The 23,243-nt window shown below is 41.7% G+C and overlaps 1 long non-coding RNA gene across 2 annotated transcripts in view; it reads left to right on the plus strand.

Annotated features, from left to right (window-relative positions):
• The window catches only part of LOC119479853, a 128,030-nt gene that overhangs the window by 102,914 nt on the left and 1,873 nt on the right, over window positions 1-23,243 (plus strand). Inside the window, exon 6 of one of the 2 annotated variants that reach the window (XR_005204766.1) lies at window positions 5,824-5,834. The exons of the other annotated variant lie outside the window; for it this stretch is intronic. This is a non-coding gene — a long non-coding RNA (uncharacterized LOC119479853). Of the gene's footprint in view, window positions 1-5,823; window positions 5,835-23,243 lie in introns of those variants that run through there. 2 annotated transcript variants of the gene reach the window in all.

The raw sequence follows: 23,243 nt of genomic DNA on the forward strand, positions 1-23,243 counted from the left end.
AATTCCTAGCTCACCCCACTTGCTGTGTGATTTATAACAGTGTTGTAATCCTCTCACGGTTGACATTTAGAGGACATGGTAAAAGTGGTGTCTTCAGTGTGAATGTGTTTTTATCATCGGGGAGATCCACCACCTTTTGAAGGCCTTCCTGAGCCTGTAGTAAAGTTTCTGACCCTGATTACTGCCTCCCAGCTCTGGCTCCTGTCAGCCAGGAGAGTACAGGGTCAACAGCCCTCAGCAAAAAAATAACCTTAGTCAAGACCACAACTGATCCGACACAGGGCTGGAATGCTCTGTGATTGATTCGTGGTGTTCGTGGGAAAAACATGTAGCAAAGAGGATTTTTTTTTTCCTTAATTTTTGACATGAGTCATCTGCAGCTACACGAGTGGTGAAAGACATGTGGCGGTCAAAAACCAAACCACTAAGCCAGGCAGACAAGTAACAGCCTAGCTGTTAGCACATGTTTACCTGTGTCTGTTCTTTTGTTCTTTATCCCAGAGCTCAGCGCTGGGATGTCAGGGGTATTGAAGGACTTACACACAGGTTCACCGTGATCTGCTTTCACTCAGACTTTGTCATGTCGCAATGTTGTTGCACAAAAAAGACATACATGTTCGCACAACACGCTCGCAGGGGGCTGCTCCTCAAGTGTTGGAATTCCAGGGCATACAGGGGCTCCCTTATAAAATTCCCAATGAAATCCCCAATGCTCCTTCCCGCCCCCTTCTTAATCGTAAACAGGCTAGCACGTTGCGCAGCCGCTGCACCCTTAATACCCGCTCAAATAATAAGTATTTAGTCTTGATTTACAGAGGCAGTAAAACTCTTCAAAGTGCAGTGTAATCTTTCATTAGGGATCCCGAAGACGGTGTCAGCCATATCTGTTCTTCATTATCTTTAATCACTCTGTGTTTTACCTGTTCATTTTATTGTAACAGAGATCATAAAAACACCCTTGTTAAAAAAACACCCTCCTGACTTTTAGATTATCTTGTTAACACAGCCTTACAAACTGGGCACATTTAGCTTTTTTTTTTGGAGTGTGCACAAAAGGGGTAGATAACTTTTTTTTTCTGTTACTTCAATTTCATTTGCTCATTCTTGCTCTTCTACTTCACTTAATTTTAAAGTGTAGCATGAAAAAAGTGGGTTCATACGACAGTTAAAATATATAACTCAGGGATATTAAAAGGAGAGAGAGTGATGATAAGTGAACTTTTTAACACAGCACAATAATTGACATATCACTCAGAGAGTCCCTTTTGTATGAGTTTTTCAATAGCCTCACCACTGAACCATGGTATTGATATCCCAATGTAAGCCCACTCCCTTGTGGTCCCAACAGGAACTGGGTTGGGTGTACTCAGGGTCCGGCCCATGACACTGACCACTGCTTGTCAGTGTGACATGGGGGTTGGGGATCTCAGCCGAGGTATTTGACCTACACGACCTATGACCCTTAGATGATTGAAGTGGCGGCTTTCCCTGCTCTGGTGCTCCAGCCTAGAGACAAGGTGACGAGTCCTTTAGGAGCTCTCTGGTTGCAAGATTTCGGAGAGGGTAGAGGCACAGGGGGCATAGGCGCCGCTCTTTGTTGGGAGCGTTGTTGTAATCCGTCTGCTAGGCTCAGGCCTGAAGACATGTTGGCCAGTCATGAGAGAAGCTGGGCTGTGACCTTGAGTGGTTTCAACTAGTGTCACTGTGGCAGGTTTGCTCCGGGGCGACTTCGTACTTGTGTAACCTGGATGACTCACTTAGCCTGGGCTTGGGTAACACATGATGCACTTTGTTGCTTTGGCGAGCTTTGTAAACACACGTTCACGTTGTTGTTTTTTTTGTGCTTTAAAATTTTCTCAAAGGCGAGATGACCCTCGTAATAACATTTCCTTTCTACTTTCTTCCTTAGATTCTTGCCACAACACAATTTACAGCCAAATCATATCCCTTTTAGCGTGGATTCATCCAGGTGTTATGTTTCACTTCAACTAATCTAATAATCTCTCTTAGTTTTCACCTTGTCCATGCCTCAAGGTCAAACAACTTTTCTCTCTTTAGTGGTCTCAAATGTTGCTATGCTGCTCCCAGGGTCATCCCTACTAATCCCCAGTTACCCCAGTCCTGGTGGATTTCTCCCATGGGCAGGTGAAACCAGATCCCAAACCCTGAAGCTGGGCCAAGATGTCCGCAGAGATAAGCATCCTGAGCCCACTCCCAGTCAGGGGTCTTAGACAAGAATTCAGAGATACATCATCACAAATCCATTAAGGCCAGCCCACCACTTTAACCACAAAGCCCAGCTGCAGCCACTAGACCTCACAGCCCCAACCTGGAGTCCCAGGACCTTGGTTAGAGCCCCAACACGAAACCCCAGACCAGGTCTCTACTGGACTGTTCCCCCTTCATGTCTGTTTCTCACATCAGTCTCAGCTCCAGTCCTAGTTGTCTCTCTCAGGCCCCTGCCTTAAACTGAAATTAAATTAAATTCAATGTCAAATGAAATGAAACACTGATATAGAATTTTACAGTCACCTTATCATGTATGGAAAGACCAATACATTAGTCTGTGTTACTACTATCAATATTACTGGATGTAGTCCTGCACTGGCAAATCAGTTAGTGTTAAAACTGATTGATAAAACCTTAGATGATGATAACACCAGCAAGATACCAGTCGATGATGCACAAACAGATGGGGGTGGCAACAAAACGTATTTTAGCCACCTAAAAGACAGGCTCACCTAAAATAATCTGTATCAGTTTAAGTGTATTTTAAAGTTATATTTAGAATATTTTTGCCAGTTTACCTTGCTGTGAGACAGGTATACACATCTATGTTTTCGACAGGGAACTGAAGCCATTATCTATGCTTTCGCCAAAGCCACCAGACTCCGTTGGACAAAAACTGTGATCTTACCGCGCAGAACACTGGAGTTGCTGGTATACCGCTGCCTCGATTGGTTAGTTTGTTTGTATTATTGTGACTTTTGTTAGTTTGGATTCACCCTAATTCACACGATAGCACAAACAAACTAACAGCTCGAGGCAGCGGTAGACCAGCAACCCCCGTGTTCTTTGAGATAAAATTACAGGTCTTTTCAAAAGAGACTGGTGGCTTTGGTGAGAACATAGATGGATACAATGGCTTCGGTTCACCGTCAGAAAGGACTGTCCACGTCCACAGCAGTACATTGCGGTAACTCCTGTCTGCTTCTCCAAACAGGGGGCGTGCCGACCACCGTCTACTGTAGGTAATACACTGACTATGGAAAAGTACCTAAAAAAACCCAACTTCAAAACACCCAAACTATCCCTCTAACAAGGTCCAGTCATGGAGATACACATTTTGAACTCAGAAGGACACCGTGTTTCTACTCAATGTAAGCTTTTAGCAATTCCAGTGTTTGAAGCAGGTTGGAACCCACGTTCAGTGGTACTGGAAACAACAGCCTCTCCATTACCAGGCACATGTCTCACCATTCTGCATGACCTTACTGTCAAGCAACTTATTCAGTTACTTGACAGGTTTGGGTTTACGGTCCTGCTCTTGTATTCACATGGTGCCTGCGGCCTAGCCAACCGCATGACTCCTGTATGGGAGGCGGGCGGTGGCCGTTGGCCACAGGGCGGTCGGGTTGACAATCTATAGTGAATGGTGCTAGACTACACTATTGTTTGTGGTGCAGTGTTGTTTGTGCAGCTCTAAAAGACAGCACTTGTATATACCAACCATAAGTGGGAGATTTGTCTCCTCGTCTCTCCACATGTATCCCGCATGTAGCCACTGAACTGCCTTTTCTGCACCAACAGCATTGTGTTTTTAACTGCGACAGTCGCCCTGCATGTATTTGGCTAGGTTTTGTGTCTGCTGAGCGTCAAGGCCACTATAACCTTCAATTAACATAGTTTTTAGAGGGAATCTGTGAAACCATGATTGTGATACAAATAAAACAAGCCAAAGAACTTTCAAATAGTTCACATTCGGAGTGTTTTGGTGGCTGCCGTGAAAATGTATTCTGGGGAGTTTGGTTTTAAAATTTCTTCAGTCAGTGACTAATGCAAAGACTGTTTTTTTCCTATTCTTTTTTCAGTTTATTTGTGGTGTTTTGTTTTGTGTATTTTGCAAGCTTCTCTGGATTGGTGTAATCAGCAGCACTGCTCAGTTGCTTAAAAGTATTTCTTACATAACAGGTGCAGAAGTATATTACTTATGTCTAAATTCATAAGAATTGCTTACAAAATTGATATCACTATTTGTAAATTTGAAGTGATGCCCAATGTGTTAATACGTTTATAGAAAATTCATATATCAAAACTATTTCTTTAATGGGCTAGTGTGTAACAATTAAGGGACTCTACTTGCAGAAATTGAATATAATATTAATAAGTATGTTTTGTTTAGTGCATAATCACCTGATAATAAGAATCGTTGTGTTTTTGCTACCTTAGAATGAGCCTACTACACTACTCTTACAACAACTGGCTCTATAGAGGGCCATTCGCATTTTCGTGTCGGCCACCGTAGCAATCCTACACGTTTGGCACACGGGAGAGACTTCAGTTGGTTGCAATCTACAACCTCACAGCTAGAAAACGCCAGATCCTACACACTGCTCCTTTAAAAGAATAATTAAGTCAATAGTGACACAATTTTCTTATAAAACTCCTTAAAACCTAATACTAGATATTTTCACCCAAGGAAATAATTAGTATTTTAGAAAGTTAGATGTAGGAAACAACAACAAAACAATAATAATAATACATTTATAGACCTGTACGGCCTTCATATATCAACTGATAAAGTCATACAATTTACTGTATTTTCTTTAAAAAAACAAAACAGATATTGTCCTGAAAATAAACTCATGTGTACACTGTGAACACACTGCGAAGCTCCCTTAATTATTCACAGGTCGATCCGTACGTCTGCAGGTTCTTTTATTCTCCACTACAAGTGCATGTAAATTTGTGATTCTCAGGACAGAGCAGAGGCCGGCCTGAACGCAAGTCCAGCCCCCATTTGTTATCAAACATATGATCCGGTGTATAGTGTATGCTATCTATTTATACTGCGGCTTTAATTATCCAGCACTTCCTGCCTTTGAAGTGCGATCAATCAGTTCCTACCTGATGCCAGGAGAGGCCTGCACATGTGCACCAGGGGCGTGAATCCCCCTATTCCACCTCTACCTTCCCCCTTTCAGCCCTGTTGTTCTTATTGTTCTTTTCAGCCTTATAACACAGAACAGCGAGGGTAGTAAGAGTGGAGGCATCCAAAAAAAAAAAAAAAACTTCTGTAATACTAACCAGACTGACAGGAACCACATCCATCTTGCTGCCCAATGGGATTGTTCAACACATAATTTCAACTTTAAAGTTAAGAAAAAGTTTATTGTCAATGTATTTTCCCCCTATTTTTGTGTAACAAGTAATCTCACAGTCATAGATGATTGTTACATTTATCTTTCACATAACTGTCACAACAAGAAGTTAGATTACTTGTCAATGATTGATAACTTGCTATGTAGAACACAGAGACAGGTGAGCATTTCCAGCACCTCACCAAGTTGTAAGAGCAACTAAATTAGTTTTTTTTTTTTTTCTGTGCAACACCAGCACATTTCAGGATATGCAGACATCTCAGAGAGAAAGCTCCAAGTCTCGTTTCCTGCACACAGCATGTTTTCATTTACCAAACGAGGAGCGGAGCCAATGAGAAAATCAATAGCACAGATAAGCAACCCCTCTGCCCTCGACGTGTGACGGTGAACCCATATGGACACAGCAGGGTGCCGCGGTAAAACATGTCACTGAGAGGAAAAGATCTAGTCTCACCCAAATGTTTCTGAGTAAATAGTCATACAGAATAGAATTTATTACTATAAAATAAATCACAGAAAAAACAGTGGGACAGAGAAATAGGCAAAGAGAGGATAGAGGAGTGCATGCTAGATAGCAGCTGTGAATAAGTGAGTGAGTGTGCAGGTTTGTAGCTTAAGGTCAGAGGTCTCATGCAAAAGCTGAAAAAAAGATGTATCAAAGAAACCGAGGATGGAGAATGTATACATGTACAGTCTGATCCATCATAGTCCATGCTTAGGGGTTTCTGTGCAATATGTTCTCTATTACATAGCCCAGGTGATTTCTGTCTGTCTCCCCTCAGAACATGATCTCCTCCAGGCCACGGCCCGCGTCTCGTTAAAGCGGCACGGACCCGGCGTGGATTGAGTTTAAAAGTAATAAAGAAGCGGACCTGCTGGCTAGGTGAAAAACCCGCTATCGGATTCCTAAGAGCAACTTTCTTTTCATGTGCAGACTGCATTCAACGAAGCGTTTAATTCAACAAATCCACGGTTGTGATCCACCAGAAACAGAGCTGGGGTTAGTTCAATTTGTACCAAACGATCTCCACATGATCAAAGCGCGGCGAGCTCTCCCCAACATACTGCTTAAATTAGACTAACACCAAAGTCTTTGGCTCTCGGACAGTATTTGGAATGTCTTACCAGCAGAGGAATTCTTTCGCACATATGGTTTCAATAGGCCCGAGATGCCAGCTTCACATCTTTAATGGGCTGACAGGGAACTTTGGTGCTAACTCTCTGACTCCCAAAAGTTCTTGGGCTGTCACCCGCAAAGCGGCGTTCATTCAAGTGTTTTTTTTTTTTTTCACTGTTCCTTCCCCTCCTATTACCAGGCGCTGAAGAGGAGCGATTGTGCAGTGAAGGGAGAAAGGAGTTGTTCTCTCCCTCTCCCTGCTGCAAACGTCATCCCTTGCTGTGAGATTGTCACTTCTCGGAGTGTGTGTGTCAACCACAGAGAGTCAGGCAGCCCCGCGGTCTGCTAGGAGCGACTAACCAAAGTTACTGAGTTACCCCGACCAGACCCTGTCCTTCTCCTCTTCCACTTTCTTGCAGATGGAGCCCACGTAGTGGAGCTCCACACTGTACTGTACCGAGCCAAGTTTTTGTCAGTCATACAGATAGTCTGGGCTTGCGTGCGTGCTCATTATGTGAGTGCACATGTACTTCTTTGTGTGCAGATAACTGGTGTGCATGTTAGCCATGCAGAGTGGGCAGAAACCCTTGCTTCTCGCTTCCCCTTGTCTACATCTGCAGGGCATGTGGAGCACAGAAAACACACAAACACAGCAGCAGGAGAAAACAGGGGTGCGGTTCTCGTGTGCCTGCTGGATATCGAGCAGTCCCTCGGCATGTTGTAAAAGCCCCTCTAATATCAGTGTTATAACCAGACCGGCTGCGCCTAGCAGGATCCAGATTTCTTGTCACCAAAGTTGGAGATATCACGCCTTGCACATGATTGTGACTTGTTTGGATGAGCGGATGTCACAGGCATTATAGATATAAACGGAACTTCACACACACACAGTCCCAGATACTTCAGATTTCACAGCTGAATTGACTTAGGACTCTCGGGAGAGTTCAAAATGTGACATTTTCACTCCGCGTCTGCACTTTTGTTACAACCGGCATAAAGAACATCGGAAGAGTCGAACCAGCGGGGGGTTGGTAGGTGGGTTGTGGGTTGGGGGCGTCTCTCCAGGAGCACATTCAGACTTCTCAGCTCTATTTCTGTTCTAGCGCAATTAGTCTGTTCCCAGAAGACAAGGCTAGGGAGAGGCAATACATGAATACACGCTTGTTGGCATGTCACTCCATGAGTTCCATATAGTGGGAGTTTCAAGGGTATACGTGTGTGTTTTGTTTTTGTTTGAGCACTTGCATTATGTGTTGCATTAAATCATTTTTATTCAGTCATATATCAGCATGCTTTCATGCAGACCTTTGGGTTTGTGTATGTGCCAGCTGAAGAGGCTTACACCAATATAATGTGAATATACGCTAAATCAAAATTCCTACAGCACACATGTGAACACATACTGTGTTGATTAGCTCAATGCCAGCGCAAGTCTTCATTAGCAGGAGTTTTCTGTACTTATAATGCTACATAACAGGTTGTAAATAGACAAATTTCCTTTTTCTGCACTGCATTTTTTCCAACCTGGCTTCATCTTTAGTGTGTTACTGGTGATGTTTTCCATAAAGCAGCATGTAAACAAATTATAGACACTATATTCATTCTGAAAGGTATTATTCTTTGCCTCACAGATCTTTCCTATCCACTTTATGTTACACTTGCTTTTGATGTTGGTGGTGTAGGGGGAAAAAAAGGAAGCTTATTCCACTGCTGTGTTTATTGTACAGTGAGTCACTCTGTACAAGAGAATCAACATAATGCTTAGAATGTAAAATACAACAGCTAATCATGAAAACGTATTTATATGCATCACTCACAGTATGTAAATCCTTGTCGTCAACTTCAAATGATGTGGACGCTGGCTAAAGGTATTTGTTCCCCGCAGTAATTTATGCATAAAGTGGCTTTTGTCAGGCTGCAACAAAGCAACTTTGATAAATGCCCTTTAATTTATTGTCACGTATGTGAAATCAAAGTGAAACATTTACGGGCTGTGCACTGAGCCAGACCAGAGGAGGGGCCTCTCCGGTGAAAGTGAGCATAGCTCTGAGTTGAATTTCTTGTCTTTGGAATCTTTGGCTCCCACCTCCTCCCAAGCCCTCCGGGTTAATCAGAGGCATAAAGGTTACGATGTACGTCTAGTGACTAACGACAATATGATGTGCACGGAAACAACGTGACAGTTTGCAGCCATTAACCTGGGAGCAAGACACGGTCCATTTTTTACAGGAAGACAGGTCAGATTCAACACAGGATGAGACTTATTTTTGAACACTGTGTTGTGAATTCTGACCAGCTGTGCCTTGAAAAAGACATGCTTAATTTTATGTTCCATTTCCTGAGCTGGACAGGAAGACTTTACAACTCTACACCCAAAGAGCATTCAGTGATCTTTGAAGCAAAATCCCAAGCGTTTAATGGCAAAGTTTACTTTAGACAAGTTGTGAGACAAGTTACTTCTAGACAGCTTGTGTTGTCACACAGGCACAATCCAATTTCACTCCCCCCCTCAACATGTGTCGAGCCTGGATGACTTGCTTATATGGAACTTCTTGAGAAATGCACACCCTCTTGAAAAGAGAGAAAAGCTGGGCTAACACGCCAATTCACAGGCTGACCTCTGACGCGACCTCTTGCCTGTTTGCTGACATTTTCGCAATGGACGCACTTGAACGAAAAATTGGGGGAGGAGGAGAAAAAAAAGAAGAAGAGAGGAGTAAGAAAAGAGGAAGGGGTGGGGGGGGGAAAGGGAGAATGCCTTTTTCTGATGGATGAGGTCTTCTCCTGTTACATTTGGAGAGAACACAGCTGTGAGGAGCTGTTAAGTACACGCAAACAAGCCGTCTGCTTCAGACAAGCCTGCCGGGCACCCGGCCCCACATCCCACTTGTACAGCTCTGACACATGATCACAGCCAGACAATACATGTGGGAGCAGAGCGCGCTCCACTAAAAAGTGAGAAATATTTTCAACTAGAACAAAAAACAATCCCCTCTCAATACCGCTGGGACCCCTCTTGGTATTAATTCATCTTGTTTCTCTTTGTCTTGTGCTGGTTTGTGTGCTGTTGGGGAGAGAGACGAGTGAAAGGAGAGACTGGGGTTTGGTGGTTAGTGACTAGGAAATAGGTTAGGAATGGGGAGAAATGTAAAGAACATCTGCTACCGTGACGGTGTCGCACTTTGTCTAATGTGTTTTGAATAGGCACGGCTGTCCCAAGTTGTGTGAAGGGAAATCTCTCTGATCCATATGCTGATTAAGGGAATTAATGTGGGATTTTTTTTAAGCAATACCCACCATTACTGGATGGAAGCATTATCTTTTGTTGTGGTCACAATGAAGTGCAAATTATTATATCAAGTGACAGTTGTAAAATACATTAACAATGTCTCTTTGACACGTGCTATTTGAATTTGTTGTAACACTATGAGAGCTATACGTTTATGAAGGGGAATTAATAATAATTAATGATATTGTGTGTCAGCCATCTTTGTATTTGAAAAAGCAGGAGACTAACTGAGAAAAAAGCATATAAGTTGTATTGAATTAATTCAATTTAATGTTTCTTAAAGAGGAACTATTGTGCTTTTATGCTGTTTCACTTTCATTTTTTGTGGAAGAACCACTGAAACAGAAACACTGCTCTGAGAAGCCCTGCTTGAAGTTCTGCCTTTTCTTCCGTAACGTGATGATGTCACCAAGTAAAGCTTTGTTTATGCTCCCGTGCGACACCGGGGTGCGAGCCTCTGTAGATGGCGCGTGCACTACGAGCATGCACAGAGGTGTTTATGCTCAGCAAGTTGTTCGTTGCAGTATGCTGCGAAATGCCAGGGGGCGTAGAAATAAAATATTTTGTGGATAAGCAAGAAGTCAACGAGCGTTACCAGAAAGGAAAGTAGACAGCCTGGCAAAAGTATTAAACACCGACGTACCCCCAATCATTGCATTTGTGTACGGTTATTATTACTGTCGCTTACCTCCAAGTCAAAATTACTTTCTGTTTCTCTGTGCTTCCCCTCGGGTCGGCACTCTTTCCAAGAGACCTTTTTTTTTTTAGCTTTTACAAAACAATCTCTCATATTCTTTCACAGCCTGCGGCAAAAAGCCTCTTCAGTGTGTTGCCTATTTCTTTCCAAGAATTTAATGATATTTGACTGTCCCTGTGGTCTCTCAATGAACAATTGTAAAGAGCCTTCACCCACCACACGTAAGCTGCGATGACGTCATTTTCTGGCGCGCGCACCTCACGCCGGCCTCACTAAGGCGGCCATAAACCAAGTGTCACACATTTGCATAATATCTGCCTAGCGGCTAGTTTGGCACGCTCTCAAACAAAGCTAGTTAGAGCGGAGCTGGATCGGAGTCCGAAGAGTGTGGTTCAGTTGACCAATCACAAAAAATGGGCCAGCTGACCAATCAGAGCAGACTGGGCTTTTTGCTCAAACAGAGCGTTTCAGACAGAGGGTGAAAAGAGGTGCTGCAGCACAGCCGGTGTGAGAAAAATAAAGTGTTTTTTTTAACATTAAATCATGTAAACATGTTGTAGTAGAAACCTAAAATATAAGTATGAACCTGAAAATGAGCATAATGGGTCCTCTTTAAGTCACATGTTCCCCAGATGAGCTTTCTCCACAGAGTTTCATACCCTTCCAAACACTTTGGGCTCAATAAGCAGCAGTTCTATTGGACACATGTGACTGTCATCTCAGCAGTGACTACAGAGGGGCCCACATTAGTCAACATGTCCCCATACGAGCAACTGGAAGTGATGTGATCTTGATACTTGTGGCAAGCCACAAATAAGCTGACAAAGTTTTTTAAACTTTTGCACACTTCCAATCGACAAGTAGAGTAAAGTGGTTTGGGTCAGTAGTCTATTCTAGAGTTAGGAACATGTGGCATTGCGCTAAGCTGAGTCATGCTTGTGATTCAAAGGATAATGGAGACGGTTTGCTGACAGATGGATGTTGTGGTGAAATCTGGATCCCAAAGACAAACTCTGTCCTTTGTCAGATTTTTAGTAATAATCCACGAGTGTTTGTAAGCGTAACTTAAAACTGTTTTGGTAATGGGGTAATCGGCTGTGTGTGTGTGAGTATTATGGGTAGCGCTGATGCAGCATTCATCACTGCAGCGCCACAGCTGGATGTGTTTTGGGCATGTGCAACTTTCTCTCTCACTCAGTCTGAACTGTGAACTTCAAATGACTTCTGCTGTGTAAAGTGCTAGCACTATTATTGGCCATATAGCGCTCATTACATACCAAGGACACAACAAGCGTCTGGTAGGACAGTGTGTGTGTTGGTGTAGGTGTGTGTGTGGATGTGTGTTTCTATGTCAGAACTAGAGGAGCAAAGAGAGCAGGAGAGATGTGATATAAACATTCTGGATACATCTATTTGCTGAATCATACATGGTACAACTCTCTCAGGTTTGGTTGCACAAAAATGACGTTATATCAGAGCGCCAAAGGTCACTGTGTGTTCCTGGGAAAGGCCGTCTCAGCTCTAACCCCCTGCAGCATTTTCTGCATATAGCACCAGGATCTCTGCATTTGGATTGTTGGCAGTAACTAACCAACATAGCCTATATAATGGAAATATCATCATGCTATTTGTAGAGCTGAGGAGAGGTTTCTTCCAAAAGAAGAGGACACACACAGTGAGGACAAGCTGCTGTCAGCAGCTCCAGGTCCAGGTCGCAGGATACACTATTGTTAAGTGTCTCCATTTATCACAAGGCTCAGGTTAAAGAGCAGCCCTACTTCCTGTATCCCAGCACTTCACACTCAGCTGAGCTGTTCTGCAGGACCATCACAAACAAAGGCAACCTTTGCACAGCAAAGACTGGGGCTCCAAAAAGAAAATAAACACGGGGATGAATAACTTAGGGGGGCCAACTACAGGAGGAAATATATTTATATCAATAGCGCCCGCTGTTATTTTTCCACATCGCAGGGTGCTAACGGTAGCTACGTGCTGTTTTGGCTGCTGCCAGAGAGGTTAGGGTGATGAAGGAAATCCAGGTGAAGCATCTCTCCCGTTCTGATGGCGTCACGCCGCTGGCTGCCTGCTGATATGACATGAAATACGGCCTACTTGGCAGAGTTCTGTGTGGCCAAACAGATCTGTGACAATTGGAAACATAGGATACATGGAAACACAAAAATGCTTGTGATAAGGTTCTGGTGTATATGAGGGGTCCTTGGACTATATCAGATCTTATTTACCCATAAGCTTTTAACTTTAATATATGTGCAATAACAATAATACATGGTCTCTTCAAAATTTCTGGTAAATTCCCCAAAGAAAATATGTGTAAGTCATCATACAAGATGAGTTTACGCTTCACTAAATATCCACTTTGTTTATCCTTCCTTCATTTTGAAGGCTCATCACTCACTCCATAGGCTCAAGTAAAACACCAAACCATCCCGGTTTTAACCAAATGATAAAATACACACAAAACTCCTTAATAAATTTGGTCCATATTACTAGAGCTGCAACGATGAATCGATTAGTTGTCATTTATTAAATGAATCGCCAACTATTTTGATAATTGATTTGAGTAATTTTTTAAAGAATAAAAGTCAGAATTCTCTGATTCCAGCTTCTTAAATGTGAATATTTTCTGGTTTCTTTACTCCTCTATGACTCCTCTATTAGTTGTGCACAAAACAAGACATTTGAGGACGTTTTCACAATTTTCTGACATTTTATAGACCAAACAACTTATCGATTAATCGAAAAAATAATCGACAGATTAATCAACGATGAAAATAATCGTTAGTTGCAACCCCTATATTACTTATGGTCTGTGTGCGTGTACAGCTTTGTTGACTCTCAGTGATTCTACATCTGTTTTCAGGCTCAGGGAGAGTTTTGTTCCACTCCACATCTCATTAGTCATCTTGTCTTTAACTCTCTGTGAGCTCGGCAGAGCAGATTACCCCGAATGAGCTTTTACTCTGTCTGTCTCCCTCTCTTTCTCCGCATCTCTCTTTCTGTTTGTCTACCCATGCATGCTGATGTGTGTTTAGACGAGGCTTGTGCTGCCATGACATACTTCTATTTAGAATCATTATGGTTTGATTTCATTTGACAAAACTTTTTTTTCCCTCTCACTCCAGTCACTTGAAAGAAAACAACAGTGCCCCCTTACTTGTTCTCCAGATATTAATTTGGCTTAATTTAATTTGGAAAACATCTCCCGCAAGTTTTCCTGGCACAACCTTTGAAGTGACAATATGAAATAATAAAACCCTATTAAATATAAATCACAGGGGCGATGTCAGCGTTGCTATGATTCCTATTTGATTTCCGAGAGAGAACACATGTGATCACTCTCTTTTCCATTTTTCCCCCACCCTCTATCCCACTATTTCACCTTTAATTGAATACGTTTCTGTTGTTGTTGCCAACCAATCCACCAACCCCCCCCCAATCTACTTCCTCAAGCACGTAATGCATGCAGTAAATAATTCAAATGAAATTAATTTTACAGCACCTTGTTTCCACTAAGCATGCCAACATCTGTTGTCGAGTCACAAGTTTACATTGTTGGTCATTACTTTCCACAATGAGCAAAATGTTTTATTAAAGCCCCGTGGGAGTCCCTCTTGGATCAGGCAGAGACGACGGTGCTACTGACTGAACCCTCCCTGAACTCTGACAATCAAAGATTGGCTGCGGCTCTATTGGGGCTTGACTACTGTCTCGCTTCCCAAAACGGGCTGGGACTTAATGTGATTGAGGTATTGGACAGCCTCGGTCCTTCAGGAAATCGCTGACCATAATGAAACGGAGCTTTGCTGACTTTTGAAGTGACGTAGTGCTTTTGTTCCGCACAACAGAGTAAATCTCACCCATGCTGTTGTTTCACAAAGGCCCATTACACAGTGGATATATAAATAGGCCTTTTTATTCTGTTGCTTCTAATTACCATAGTGCAAATACTAACGGCACAATATGAAATGATAATCCTCAAGTTAAATCAGCAACCGTTTTATCTACTGTCAACATACAACATGGAGTACACATTATATTGCTTTTTAATGATGCTTTCCACGCTGTTATTTTGGCTCAATAATAAAGGAGTGTTTGGCCAAGTTAATGATATTTATTGTGGCAGAGGGAAGGACCTGCATGTACGTGTATATATAATATGTTGGAAAGATGTGTGCGCACATCCCAGCGCTCAAGAGGGGCGAACAGAGTTAAATAGCACGTCTCCTTCAGTTGCGGCAGGGACAGCTCAGGAAGTAGGCTGTTTATTTGCATTGGTCCACATTTAAACAGCTCCGCACTCGCAGCCCTTCAAAGAAAGGCACATTGTGTATTCATCAATTTTAGTACTCATGGGGAGAGAAAAAATAAGCAGACTGCTATACATAAATCATTAAGACACAATCAAAAGCAAACACGAAATATATAGAGATACGCACACAGACTGTGGGGTGAGTTGTGAATGTGGTCTCTAAACCTCAAACCGACGTTGCAACGGCGGTTATATTAGTTACTGTTGGAAAAGGGGCTTTAAACACTACAGTCTCCACAGACTGGGGCTTTAACGGAGCAGAAGAACGGGGGGAGAGACAGGCTGTGGGTGTTTCTGGAAGCACCTTTCCTCTGTAGACTTGGCTGTAAAATGTGAGGGGACCCAGGACACACCCCTGAGGAGCTCTGAAGTGGTTGTAGCCACCAAGGGGCCCTGATAGCCCTGCTGCTTCTGCGCTCCGTCGGCCCCCGAGCAGGTGACAGCGACTCGTCCATACTCTGGGCCTCTGCCAGTAACAGATGTGCTTAGTCAAATGACTAATTGAAAACCTAAAACAAAATCAGCAGCTTGGCTATTTGGCCTGCATAATAACGGGCCCCTGCACTGATAAAGGGAGCGGGAGAAAACACACACACCCCTCTCATCAGCGGCGCCATTAACAATCATGAGCAAAGATGAAAACAACGCTTGGTTTATTCGGCAAATGAAAGCACATAACTAGATGCTGTCCCTGGAGTCCATTTCCAATTTTAATAATACATCAAGGAGCATAGCCGCAGCAAATGCTACTACGTTGAGAGCCAAAGCACACTTACAGCTCCAGCATCGGGAGACAACTCCCAGAGCTAAGAATTTAGCAAATGCATAAAGGTACACAACATGATAGCTATTAGCTAAATTAAAAGAGCCATTACCAGAGTAGTGTGTGGAATCACTTGCCAGTTAAAGACTACAAACCAAAATTTTTTCCATTTCAGGAAAAAAAAAAATGTCTGCATGTTTGTTTTTTTCCCCACCTCATCTATTTCCATCTTCATCGTGAAAAGCATGCAGCCTGAGCTCGCCTCAAATTATGTACATGAATAATAAAATACCTTCTAATTAAAAAGTGTTGTTAAATATGCAAAAATCTAATGATAATGAGATTGTGCAATACCTTGGAGTAAAGCATATTATAAATTACTTAGAAGTGCAAGTCGGCCTGACCCAAACATTGCATTTTCAAGGCTACTTGCAATATTATGTCTGAGGCATATGGAGTGGGGGGTTCAGTAAACTGTGTTTAGGTCTGTCTCAAATGGTTTGTGTACATACATGCGCACATATGTCTGTGCGTGTGTGTGTGTGTGTGTATATGTTAACATATGAGTCCGGGTATTAGTGGGGGTTAAATATATGTATGTATGCAAATGCATATACTGTCTGCCTCACTGATTCTTCAGGGGAAATGTCGGCAGTAAAGCAACCGGAGTATGAGGACAGTGTGTACTTTTTTTATATCTTTAAATTCATGGTGCAGATGGCACAACATTTAATAATACTAGAAAGGTTATAAGTTATAAATTTCAGGTCCAAAACATGATTAAAGAATTCAAAAACCCCATTCTGCTAAAGGACTGTGGCTAATGTTAGCAAGCTGCTGAATCATAATGATAATATATTTGTTAATACTACTTCCATTATAACTAATATTACTACTACTAATACAACAATGGCAGGTGTTGTCATTATAGTGTATATACTATATTGTTAAAGTCACTATCTAGGCCGCAATTATTTTACGTGTTTGATTTTATTTCATTTTTATTTGCTGTGGCAGCTAAGCAAATAAATCATCACACCACTCAACAAACCCTCAGTCTTTTTTTTCCCACTGCTTGCTTTGTGTTTGCTTCACATCATCAATCATAGCCGTTTTTACTGTTGTCCTCTGATTGAGTTGTCTTCACAGCTATATGTATGTGACAAAGCCTTTATGTTCGCGACTGCAGTAAATAAAAATAGAATTCCTCAACACACATTTACACAAGGTTTTGAAGAGGTAGGCGGCAAATCAAGAAATGAGCGTTGTCAGTTTGCAACAGACAAGTGTGGATCCATAAAAAACGATGTGAGGGAAAAGTGCAAATTTTAAGTTGGCTTATTGTTATTCTGCTACCGGCAGTCATGTCCAATTTGGTTTTCCTGTGAAGTAAATAATAACTTGTCTTTGTAGAGAATATTTACACAGGTTTAGTGAATATAGTAAAGGGAAGAGACATATTATTTAAGGTAGTTGTGCAGACATGTGGACACACACACACACACATATACACACACTCTTCGTAGCCATAAATTTATTGTATTAAGATTCATTATTGAATCATATTTATGGAGATGAGAGTTGCAAGTCAATTGGAGGCAATCATATTCCTTAGCTTTATAAATTCACTTGACACATGCAGAATAGAGCTTGTATTTAATATTCAGCAAAATAAGACTTCACTCTGATTGAAAGGTTTGCACTGCACATTGTCAAACATGATTGCTCCATTCTGGGCCAGCTAGCACCGGGAACAATGTGCATATTTCACTTCCAGTCAATAGGCCTCCGCCATGTTTATTAAAATTTTAACAGGACTCTGGGCTTCGCAGGTTCATCAGCTATTCAAAGCTACTGAACAAATCAGCTGTCATCCCTCCTTGCATGTTTCTGCCCCAACACCCTCCCCCCCCATCCGTGTCCCTGACCTTCTTGGCATCCGGAGCACGCTGCACGTTTTAGATGACTTTTTCACCAAGTCTTTATGGCCAAATAAATAGCAGCATGTGACGCTATCCATCACACATTATAATCCTGATTGTTTTTTATGTTCAAACCATAAACAAATACTTGATTATGAGCAAAGGGAATAAATCAGGTGACATTATATGAGAAGGCAATCCAGCCAGTGAAGCAGTCATTTAGATTAACGAAGCAAGCGCCTCGCACACGTCCACGCACGTGCACACACATGCAAACATACTTTGAGGAAGGAAGGCCACTAATAATAGTTACGAGCAGAAGAGCTATGATTCGAGTGATGTAGAGGTATAAGTTCTTTAATAAAAAAACAAAGTGCGTCAAAGAACAGTGGTGAAAGTTGTCCCTTGAATGCAGACAAGACAGCCGTTCACTAAAATCTATACGTATGCGTTAAGTGTTTATGCCACGTCTAACCTCCTCGTTTTCATCGGGGGAATCATTGCGGCTTTCTTTAGTTATTCATTATTGTCCTCTCACAGTTGTTCAAGTGTCTTGGTTTGGCTTATCAAACGAGGTAAACACACCATTGATGTGAAAACTTGACACGACAATGTGGTGACGTCAAACAGGCTCATCCAGAGTCAACTGTGAGACTAGAGGCCCCTTTGATGTCAAAAATGCAAGGCAGCGCGGAAAACAACAGCCTTTTGGTGAGGCAGGATGAAATGCTTGCATGTGTATGTACTGTATATGTACAGAGGTATGTTTTGTATGTGTGTGTGTGTGGGAGAGAGCAAGACAAAGAGAAAGAAAGAGGGGAATCTGTGTTCTTCCGTGACTGAGAGAGAGTGTGAGTGAAATTGGATGTGTGTGCGCACGCATGAAACTCATTTTACCCAGCTCTCAACTCACATCCTTCATCCAGTGGATGAAGTGAGTGAGAAAGTGGCAGTTCTTTGGCAAATAAAATCGGGTTCATGCAAAGCCAGTATTAATTTGGCTTTTCCGTCGGAATGAAATGTTTTTGTTTTGGGAGGAAATTGCCCTGAGCAGTAATGAATTTCCCCCCTCTGTGCTGTGTGGCACCATAATTTAGCAGAGCGATAGATCACATAGGCTGACGATTTGAGTGTGCATATATTCTAATAGAAAGCTGATAAATATTAAATGTGCAACATTTAAAAGAGGCTCATTTTCCCAGTTTTTAGTGCAGAGAGAGCAACATTTTTCATAATAGCTGCTGGCAACACGAGACGGGGAAAAAAAAAAACCCACAACAAGCATTATTGAGGCCAATATTTATTCACATTTATTTATCCAAATGAGTCTGTTAGCAAAAGAGATATCAGAGAGGCGGTGAGTAGTTAGTTTTGCAAAGCTCAGAGCTCTCTGGCATATGACAATACCCTGCTGCTGCATTTCAAAGCATCGATCACCCGTCATCACAAACCCGTGGTGATTTTGCCTTCTTTCTTTTGTGTTGATATGTTTACACGGCCACTCGCTTGTTGTCGTTGTGATCAGTTCTTGCTTTGGTATGAAGTTACAGTCAAAATATGCCAGCGTTTGTCTGCTAAAACAGCTCTCAGTTGTCTATGTGGGAATGAATTGTCCCTTCAAAACATGTCAGACTCTTTATTTGTTGTTTGGAAATTAGTTTTAGACCCCAGGATGTATTTGGAATGCTTTGGTGTGTTGGCATATTCCTTTTCATGTCATCTTCGTGGTTAAACACATTTACAAATCAACGCAGTTACTTTCTGGATGAACAGCTGGAGTGTCAAAAACAAAGTAATCAAAGCAGCTGCAGTAGCTTTTGTGTTTCTGTTATTTGTACTAATTTCACACATGATTTTGGAATGCTGCTCTACATAGTCGTGTTGAAACACTGATTTAAAGGGGAATGTTGCTCAATTTAAGACTCAGCGCCTTATTTCAACAACACAATTAGAATCAGAGACCAGTCCAAAGAGGGTATGTCCAAATGAGTATTACTAGTTCAGAAACATGCAGTGCAAAGGTAGTCTTTAGTTTGTTTATGTTAGGTGAATGATAAGGTTCAGTTCAATTAGACTTGACTATGTTTGCAAGCAACAATAATACACTGTTGCCAAATCTGTGAGTAAAGCAGTAGTTTGCATGATTGTATAAAGTGATGATTTGCCGTAATAATCCCTTTGCATGAGACAGTTTTCAAAATTAACTTTTTTCTCCCTAAAGGAATGTGTTTCTTGTCTCACCACTATGAAATTTGGCCAAGTGAATCATATTTCTGCTATACAGCATCATATTGGAATAAAAAATGCATTTTAAAAGTTTGACAGACATGTTGAAAAGATGGCAGTGATGCCTACACCAGGGTGTATGAAGAGGGAATTAAAGTTTTGAGGATGATCGGTGATGTAGAGAGGCATAAACTAGGAAAAATAATCAAGTTTTTCCAATTTGATGTGTGCAAAAGCACAGATTTGTTGTTTGATTTTATGTGAATTAATCAAGAAACAATGCATTCCCTTCAAATTAGTGACTACGCACACCCTGCCCTGCTCCCTTCAAATATCAGCAGGGGTTTAACTAGCTGTAAGGGCCCAGACACACCAACCCGACATCAGAGAACTAGCAGCGATGAAGACCGCCTGTTGCGTCACCTCTCGTCACCTTACGTCCCCTCACGTCGCCTTTGTTTTGGACCGACAAGTTGCACTAGAACAGCCGACAGCCAGTTAGCATGCATGTTCTGCGCCTGCGTGAGATGAATTAACTCTCTTACACCAGCAGGTTGCAGTAGTCTGTATTCGTCATTCAAAATAGAAACTGGAAGACCAAGGACTGCAGATATACAAGCATATCAGCTAATAACCACCATCATCATTAGTAATCAATGCATTATCAATGCTACATAGCAGAGAATTATCATTTAAAAATGGTTAACAAAAAATAAATTGACCCACTTATGCTCTTCTCGATCTTTCTGGCCATGTAGGCTGTCCGGGGGCCAAGGAGCTAACATCATTAAATGTTGTAGCTATCTGTACTAATAAGACTATTACCACCCATTGGCTCAACCAAAGCAAATCTGTGATCCATCAGCACACTGCAATTGTGATATCAAGACTGATCAATGACTAAACATACTATATATTGCTATATATTACTCAATTCTCTCTCTTGCCTCGACTATTGAGGGCCATGATGAGCACATTCTGATAAAGCATTTGTCAAATATTACCATCTCTTTTTCTCCCTGTTCCCTATCTCCACCTCTTCAATCTCCATTTACAGCAGCAATGGCCCTCGGCCACACAAACCACTCCGCCTGTGTCGCTCTAAATGGGGCCTAATTCCAGATTACACAAACCTATGGGTGAGATGATATTTCTTTTGTCTGCTCCAAGAATAGAGGCCTGTGAGCTTCTGCAAGCATCATTTAGCCTGGCTAAATTACCATGACAAGGAGATGAGCAAACGGACAGTGCCTTGGCTTATCTCAGAGAGAGTTGCACTTTAAAAGGGCTTTAATGGAACCAATTATTAGGAGGATCTCTTCGCCGTCTGCTCCCGGTGCCACTTGATTGTTCTCGTTATAAATGTCCTTCCTTCCCTTGACAGAGTTGGTCACCATCCCCATCTCCAGCCCGCCTCACTCTTCATCTCTCTCTCTTGTATAGTGGTGAGAAGGTCAATAGACTACTCTTCACAGCTCTTGAACCTTTTCCATATTTCTTAATTAGGCCAGGCTGCATGTAAAAAATGAAGCTGATAGGCTGGCACTTCATCCTGCTCTTTTTCACACACACACACACACATACAGACACACACACATGCGTACACTGAACACATTCACATCTCATACTGTGTTCACTAGCTAAGTCTGACGGGGTACCTGATGTTTCTCACAGGTAAAGGCAGACTGGAGAATACATAGGTGATGTCTAGGGCTTCATTTTCTTATACTTTACACTTCACCAAATCTGTCAATTTGTGCTGTCTCCAGTTGGCATGGCACAATCTTAACATCTGACATACTTGAGAGGTGCTGGACAACACATCCTCAACTTCGGGGGGGCACCACCCTTACCCGCTGGTGTCAGCGATGGGAGGAAGGGTGGAGAGAAACAGGCAGCAGTAGAGAACAGAGGAAAAAGGCCATTAGAGCCGTTGACATTTTGTTCATGCTTGAAATCCTCAAGTTGTTCTACTGAGAACCAGTCGATTCGAGTACTAATTAGCAATCAGAAGAGTGTCATGGCTCCACCAGTAGTTGTGCATATGTGTGAAGTTATCCCACAGTTGGCCTAATGTGGGTACTGTTCCACCCTTTGCCTCTCCTCAGATTTAATGCAACCACTGCTACAGTATAAACCATAAACCTTACAAGCTGGAAACTCTTTGACAAAACAAAGTTTGGAATTTTTTTTTTTTTTTTTTTATCACCAGAGTCCATTTAGACTGCACACTTCAATCACCAAACCACTCTGTCATTTGCATAATTCTATGTCCTTGCTCCACTTTCCAAGCTATTGTGTTTTAAGAAGCAGTTTGAAAAGAAAATTGTTTTCTCTCAGGTCACAATCTCCACTCATTTGTCCAAGATGCATTAAGAGGCTAGTGTGAGACAATGCACTGGATGTGTGACAGTAAGCTTTAATTGATGCTGTCTCCGAGGAGGGGCAGAGATGCTGTGTGAACGTCGCTAAGGCAGAAGATGAAAACACATGGTCTAGTATTACCACTACCACACAGTCACCTCTCTGACCTCAGAATGAGGTCTCTGTTTCACTCTGTTCAGCCGGAGAGTTTCATGAGGAAACTTGACTTGTTAATGCACTGAATATGCATCTTCTGTATTCTTTGTCACTTAGTTATACTTGGTTATTGCAACACTTGATTAAGTGTTGAAATGTATTTTTGGTATACTTACTTACACTAAACCTGCCTCATGAAGTGAAACTTAGAACATGTCTCAAGTTTTCACTGCCTCCACATAACAAACAGCACTTGCGCTTTTAAATCATCACTAAAAAAAAAAGAAAAGAAAATCTGAGCAGATGTAAATGTAGCATAATTAAATCTGTGATATTAACAATAAAGTTTTTAATTAAGTTATTTAATATCTAGTTTGAAGTTAATTTGCATTTATTCAAAACACAATAAATTGTGCATTTTTTTCCCCTTAACAAGACGTATTAACGTAATCCCAGCCAATCTTCGTAGGTACACCCACACAACAAGCAATATTCTTGTTATATTTACTCTGTTCCAATATAATAGTGGGAGGAGCCATGCAAAGTAAGCCATGAGTTACACTATGAGTCTTGTGGATTGCATTGGACCACATGAGCCCTGGCTATATCAGAACTTTCCACAACTCTAGGCTGAGCGATAGATGGATGAGACTTGTTAGGGCCTTAGGAAAACCTATTCATTTATGATATGTGTTTGGGTGAGTAAAGAACTCCCATCTACTGCACCACTGAAATAGCAAGTGCTATATCAGTATTTGTCCCAGTACTAAAAACATGTCAATCGAGACTGGAGATGTAGTTTTGAAACAATTATCTTCTCAAGTAACACTATCAGATATAGGGCTAAAAATCCTTGCAAAATAGTAGTTTTACTTGATATATATCATAAAATTAAGTTAAATTTATTTACAAATTAGTTTTTACATACAAAAAAATCAAGTAGCTTATACCAAGACTAGTATTGCTTCATCTACATAATAATGTGATGCAAAAAGCTG

Source organism: Sebastes umbrosus, chromosome 2 (genome assembly GCF_015220745.1).
Source record: "Sebastes umbrosus isolate fSebUmb1 chromosome 2, fSebUmb1.pri, whole genome shotgun sequence".
Classification (NCBI taxonomy): domain Eukaryota; kingdom Metazoa; phylum Chordata; class Actinopteri; order Perciformes; family Sebastidae; genus Sebastes; species Sebastes umbrosus.